This window comes from Saccopteryx bilineata, chromosome 9 (genome assembly GCF_036850765.1).
Source record: "Saccopteryx bilineata isolate mSacBil1 chromosome 9, mSacBil1_pri_phased_curated, whole genome shotgun sequence".
Taxonomy (NCBI): domain Eukaryota; kingdom Metazoa; phylum Chordata; class Mammalia; order Chiroptera; family Emballonuridae; genus Saccopteryx; species Saccopteryx bilineata.
Window position 1 is genome coordinate 36,380,259 of NC_089498.1, and position 6,973 is coordinate 36,387,231.

Genomic DNA, 6,973 nt, shown 5'->3' on the forward strand with positions numbered 1-6,973 from the left:
TAAACCCACTTCTGAGAAAGTATAGGCTCGGAGTGGTGAGGATACTTGCCCAAAATCACTCAGTCAAATCTGAGGCCAGCCTTGGTGAGCCCAGCGTCAGGCCAGACCATCCCCACATACACACACACACACAACTTCCAAAAGAGCTTCAGCAGAAACTGCTAAATATCCCCAGTGTCTTTTCTCTCCACCTCCTCTAGTATTAGAACAGCTTTTAGCAAAGCACACGGCCAATCAGAAGACCTCATTCCCCAGTTACCCTTGTAGCTGGAGAGGAGCCCTGTGAATATATGTCTGGCCAATGAAATGAGCAAATACAGAAAACTTCTGGTTCATGCCATTCATGGGGAGAAGCAAGTTTTTCTCTTCAGTTTCCCTTTTGGGGTACAGTAGGCACATTTTTCTCTTAACAAATTGCCCAGAAGAGGTCTCCCAGAGGACAGCAGTGCTAGAGAATATTCAATAAATATTTATTATAATTAAAACACCGTACTAATATCCCCTAGCCCGTGATGGTGAACCTATGACTTGCGTGTCAGCACTGACAAGCGTAGCTATTTTTGATGACACGTGGCCGCATGCGGCCACATAGCAGAGAAGTATGGGGCTGCATGCCGAGAAAGACGTTTCATCCTCGGCTCCTGCATGGCCAGATGCAGTACCCAAGGATAAAACATTTGCTGTAGTGTAGACACTAGGAACCGGAGGTTTGGAGGCCAAAACAACAGAACTCCGGCACAGAGCGTCTAGTTCTGGGACTTCCGGTTAGGCTGTTTTTCTCGAAGTGACACACCACCCAAGTTATGCTCGGTTTTTTGGCAAATTTGGACACACCAAGCTCAAAAGATTGCCCATCACTGCCCTAGCCCATCCCCCACCACCATCCAGAGAGTTTGTAAACACCATGGGCAGTTCTGGCCTCCCCAAGAGCCAGTCATCAGGGCCCATTTTGCATGATTTCCTGAGAAATGAAGGTGTCCCCAGCAATGTCCTGAAAATAGCAGAAGACCCCATCTTCCACTGCACCGGAGATGGGGGCATCTCCAAGGTCCAGCCCAAAGGGGGTCTGAAGTCAAGGTCATCAAGCTTCGTCACTTGGTCATGCTGCTTCCTGTGTGTTGTCCTCAGGGTTCTGGGTCCCTCTTTGGTTCCACATGTGCTTGTTGAGCCCCAGCTGCACCATCTGTGCATGGTGGATAATGAGAGGCTGAAGCCCGGGGGAGTGAGGGGGCACAGATGAGGCTTGCAGAAAAACAGGAGGCTGTGGGAAGGATGGGCTGAGGTGTCAGCCAGCCGTGGACGCAGGGTTGATGGCTGATGGCCAGGCCAGGTAGGAAAGGTTGGCTGGGCTCCCAGGGGCCTCTGGCCCCCATAGGGCACCTGAGTTCCAGAGGGCAACTGAGCCCCAAATGTCATGTGGTTCCCAAAAGCTACCTGGAGCCTCTCCATTTGTGCCTGCCAAGACAAGCAGGTCTGGAGGGAGGAGGCAGGGTATGCGGCATCCAACCGTCCAGGAGTCCGTGCTGCTCCCACAGGGCCCGAGCATCCCGTTCCTTTTTCCAGTTGGCCTTGAGAGCCTGCAGCCTGTGGGGCTTGAAGGCGTTGGCTACCTTCCTGGCAAAGACTGGGGAGTGCTCATCCAGCCACACCAGGCTGGTGAGCAGGTTGGTTGGACGTGTCCGGGTTGAGCTGGGCCAGGGAGCTCCCCAGGGGCAGGAAAGGGATCACACAGTCTTGCCGCCCTGGCTGTGTGAGGCTGTTCATCAGTGACTGGCTCACCTGGTGCAGGCTCAGGCAGCAAAGCTGGCAGTGAGCAGCAGGAGGGTGAAGGCCGAGTGGTCTATGGCATCCTGCAGGCAGCGCAGCTTGCCGCGCCCAGGCACCTGGAAGTCCTCACAGAAGGTGGCCTCGTCGCACACACCCAGGGCCTCAAGTTTCTCCCGGACACGCAGGGCAATGTGCTCATCTGCCTTGGCGTGTAAGACCACAAAATTGTAGAATTTCTGCTCTGATGACTCTAACTCAGCAGAAGGAGGACACGGGTTCAAAGAGGCCGGGTGAGCGGAACAAGGAGGTGATGGAGAAGGATAGGGAGGGGATGTCTTTGGGGCCGAGGGCGTTGGTGGGCATGGCTGGGCTGACGGGGAAGTGGTATCTTCCATGGGAATTTGTGGCATCTGGTCCTTGACAGGACAGGTGTTTCTGGGGGCGAGATTTGGTTCTGGGGGAGAGATTTGGGGGCTGGTGACATTTCTGTACACTCCACTGGGTAGTGGGTGCTGGTGTCTGGAGCTTCTGAGGGGTTGGACAGGTCAGCAGGGCTTGCATCTAAGGCCACCTCAGGAAGCCTAGGGGCTGGGTTATTTGGTGGCACCAGGGTGTCAGTAGTCTCTCCCAACATGGGCCAGCTCATCTCCTCAGGCTCTTGGGGACAGGCTCGGGAACCGGAGGCTCATCACACAGCTTGCTGTGCCCATGGGGGCTGCGGTGCTGGCTGAGGAGGGGCATGGTGGGCGACTGGCTAATTTCCAAGTTGCTAGCCAGGGAGGCTGGCTGCCCGTGGATCTCAGGGAGCATTTTCTGCTCCAGCCTGAGGGCTCCCTGATGGGCTGAGGAAGACTGCGGGTCACAGAGGGCGATGCTGAGGATGGCAGGAGAGGCAAGCTGAGTGGCCATGCGGAGTGGGCTGGCTGAGGGGCCAGGCTCAAAGGCCATGAGGAGTGGGCCAGATTAGTGGCCATGTTGAGTGGGCAGGCTGCTTGACCAGGCTGAGGGAACGGGCTCATTGGCCATGCGAAGTGAGCAGGCTGAGTGGGCCGGCTGAAGGACTAGAGTGAGGGGCCAGGCTAAGTGTCCATGCAGAGTGACCAGTCAGAGTAATCAGGCTGACGGCCAGGCTGAGTGGGCTGGCGGAGTGGACGTGCGGAGTGGGCAGGCTGAGGGGCCATGTGGAGTGGCCAGTCTGAGTGATCAGACTGAGTGGCCATGACCAGGCACGATGGGCAGGCTGACTGGCCATGCTGAGTGGTCATGCTGAGTGGCCAGGTTGAATGGGCAGGCTGAGTGGCCATGTGGAGTGGCCAGGCTGAGTGGCAATGCAGAGTGGGCAGGCTAAGTGGCCAGGTGGAGTGACCATGCAGAGTGACCAGGCGCAGTGGCCATGCTGATGATTCAGGCTAAATGGCCATATGGAGTGGGCAGGCTGAGAGGCCATGGTGGAGTGGGCAGGCTGAGGGTCCAGGCTGAATTACTAGACTGAGGGGCCAGGCTAAGTGTCCATGCAAAGTGACTAGTCAGAGTAATCAGGCTGACGGCCAGGCAGAGTGGGCAGGTGGAGTGGCCATGCTGAATGGCCATGCAAGTGGGCAGTCAGCGGGTCCATATGGAGAGGGCAAAATGCTGGGCCAGGCTGAGTGGACACGCTGAAGGGCCAGACTGAGTGGCCAGGCTGAGGGACCAGCCAGATGGGCCAGGCTTAGGGGGCAGGCGGAAAGGGCAGGCTGAGTGGCCAGGCTGAGGTTCCATGCTGAGGGGACATGCTGAAGGGCCAGGCTCAGGGGCATGTGGAATGGGCTGGCTGAGCAGCCAGGCTGAGACCAGGCTGATGGGCTTTGTGGAGTGGCAGGTGTGGGGCCGGGCTGAGGGGCCAGGCTGAATGGGCAAGTTGAGTGGCCAGGCTGAGTGGCCATTCTTAGGGGTCATTCTGGGGGCCCAGGCTGAGGGGCCATGTGGACTGGCCAAGGTGAGGGGCCAGACTTGGTGTCCAGGCTGAGGGGTCAGTCTAAGGGGCAATGCTGAGTGGCCAGGCTAAGTGTACAGCTGGACTGGGTAGGCTGAGGGTCCATGTGGAGTGGGCAAGCTAAGTGGGCAGAGTGAGTTGCCAGGCTGAGTGGCCATGTGGAGTGGGCTGGCTGAGGGCCTTTCTGACTGGCCAGGCTGAGGGACCTGGCAGACTGGCCAGGCTGATGGGCCATGTGGAGTGGCCAGGTTGAGGGGACAGGCTGAGCGGCCAGGCTGTGTGGTCAGGCTAATGGGCCATGTGGAGTGGACAGGGTTAAAGGCCAGGATGAAGGGCCAGGCTGGGGGGCACGGCTTAGGGGCCATGTGGAGTGGCAAGGCTGAGGGGCCAGGTTGAGGGGCCAGGCTAGTGGGCAGGCTGAGAGGCCAAGCTGAGTGGGCAGCCTGAGTGGGCCACGCTGATTGGCCAGACTGAGTGGGCAGGTTGAGGGGCCAGGCTGAGTGGTCAGGCTGCGTGGGCAAGCTGAGTGGGCAGGTGAATGGCCAGGTGGAGTGGGCACACCGCTCTTCTCAGGCGAATCTCTTCCTCTGCCATGGAGGCAGCAGGACGTAACCCTTGCAGGTTGTTGTTCTGACCTGGTCAAGCATGTAAAGTAATTTCCCTACCTGGTGGCATTCATGTGCTAGTACCAGTGACTATCACCACTCTACACTGTTTAATTCTTTGGTGCCTACCAGTTGAGGATGTCGGGTTGGGCATTGTTCCGCTGGGTCGCCGTCCAGAGAGTGCGGGGCTGTGTGGGCAAGGGTGCTCATGGGCAGGCAGAATTTCCAGCAGCGACTCCAGACGAGAGCGAAGCGCGGAAAGAGCCTCCGTGTCATGATGGAGCCTCGGGAGCCGTGAGTCCATAGGGGTAGGCCTGCGTGCGCAGCCTGCGGTCAGTTCTAGATCGTCCCACCAGCGGTGAGCAGGACAGGACAGTGGGTGAGAGGGAGCTTTTGACGGCTTCCCGGGGATCCTCACATCTGCCCCCAAGGGCAGGGGCAGGCGTCTCCGAAATGGGCGCTACCCTGGGACCTGTGATTTCTGGGTCTCCTGGCGGGGCTGAAGACTTGAATGTCCCCTCCTCCCTGCGCACCCCAACACCTCTTTCGCCCTCCCCAGATTCAAACGTGATTATAAACGTCAGGCAAGACATTTGTTCTCTGATCTGACTGTATGCTGATTCCAGTTGGTTCCACCCTGTGCCCTCACCAGGTGAACCGCAGGACTAGTCTGCAAAGGCTAAATCCTGCATCCTGGGTGACAAGAGGAGTTTGGGCCTGAGATGGATGGTGCCTTATCCAAGGTCTGTAGGCCTGCAGCTGGATTGCTAACAGGACTCAGACTCCCAGGCCAAGTGTTCTGTCCACTGTATTACTAAGGGTTTTTTTTATATATCTTTATTTATTTCTTTATTTTTGAGAGAAAGGAGACAGAGAGAGACGAAGGTAGGAGGAGGTGAGAAGCATCAACTCGTAGTAGCAGTACCTTAGACTTGCACTGATTGCTTCTCAAATGTGCCTGACTGGGAGCTCAATGCAACATAGTGACCCCTTGCTCAAGCCAACGACATTGGGCTCAAACCAGCAATTTTGGGGCTCAATCTAGTGACCTTTGAGATCCTTTTGATAATTTTATGTTCAAGCTGAGAACCCTGGAGGTTTGAACCGGGGAATTCAGGTGGACGCTCTGTTCACTGCATCACCACTAGTCAGGATGCATTACTGTTTTATTCATAAAGCTTATGTGCAGAGTTAACCAACTTTAGTCAGATAAACAAAACCATGCCTTGATGCATATTTTTCCCACTTTTGATGCTCATATTCTGCATTTCTGTGGGCTCTTTAAATTTTAGCGATTGAGACAAATAATAAGAAAATATGTAGACTTTGCGTGCGGCATGGGGGGCACGATGTGGGGGATTGAGGGTGTTGCACTGAGTGAGACAGTTGAAACCATGTTAACACAATTAATTTAAAAACAATTTTAAAGGTAAAAAAAATCAAAAGAAAATATGTAAACAGAACTTCTTTTTGACATTTTATTTAATGTTATTTTAAGTGGAGTCAGTGTCCATATTCATCAGTGAGAGTAACTGATCCAGTTACCTCTGATTGTTTAGGAGTTACAGTGGTTCAGGTGTGTGTGTGTCCTCTATCACCCTATCAGCCCCTTCTCAGTCAGTGTTCACAGGGTGTCCTTTTGTTGAGCTTTCTGTGGTGGTTCTTGTGCCGGCGGTTCGGTTTTGGCCTCAACAAGCCAGGTTACTCATGACTTCAATGAGTCATTTCTTCGACCCTAGGTTCACTGTGAGAAATCCCTATAATTTTCCAAGAGCAGCGGAAAATGCGGAATGCCGGTTGAGATTTCCCAATCTGCTTTGTGATGTTTTTTAAAAGGTTTATAAAAACGTATGCTTAAAAATGGGATAGTAGAAATAGATAAAAGACATTATGTAAAAGGTAGTAATAAGTGTGGCAGTCAGCAGCAAGTATCTTTGTCAAATTCAAATGAATACGTAGTATGACACTTGGGGGTTTTTGAAAGTAAGCTTTCAATATGACCAGTGTCCTTGGCAGGCATAGAAAAAGGTAAATACCATCCATTACGTGCTATAGGCTATAAGAAGAGGAACTATTTTTATTTGTGAGTTGTAGTGATTTCCTAGGACTTGGAAATTTTTCTGAGATAAAGTTGATACAGTGTGGCTAGCTTTTGTAATGACAACCAGTGAATCATTGTGATACATGGCTTCTACTCATTTATTTGTTAACTGAGAGAGAGAGAGAAGGGGGAGTGAGAAGAGTGATGAAGTAGATTCTCCTGTGTGCCCTGACCGAGAATCAAACCCGGGACATCCACATGTCAGGCCAATGTTCAACCACTGAGCCAACTGGCCAAGGCCCATGCAGTATTTATTATCTCAGTTTTTGCCCACAAGGTTCATTCATCTTGTCTCAAATGTCAAGATTTCCTTCTTTTCATGGTTGAGTCATACTCCATCGTAGATATGTACTCTATTTATTCATCGATGGACACAGGTTATTTCCATGTCTTGGGTGCTATGAATATTGATGCTGTGAACATGGGGTGCAGATACATTTTTGAAATATAGTGCTCAGTGACGTCACGGAAATGGCGCCGTGAGCAGCGCATCCGACAGCTCTCCCCTAAATCACAACAAATTTATCA

The 6,973-nt window shown here is 53.2% G+C and overlaps 1 pseudogene; it reads right to left on the bottom strand.

The window, feature by feature from the left end:
• Nucleotides 1-1,099: 1,099 nt before the first annotated feature.
• LOC136313599 (TIR domain-containing adapter molecule 1-like) lies at nucleotides 1,100-2,645 on the bottom strand (annotated as a pseudogene).
• Nucleotides 2,646-6,973: the final 4,328 nt, after the last annotated feature.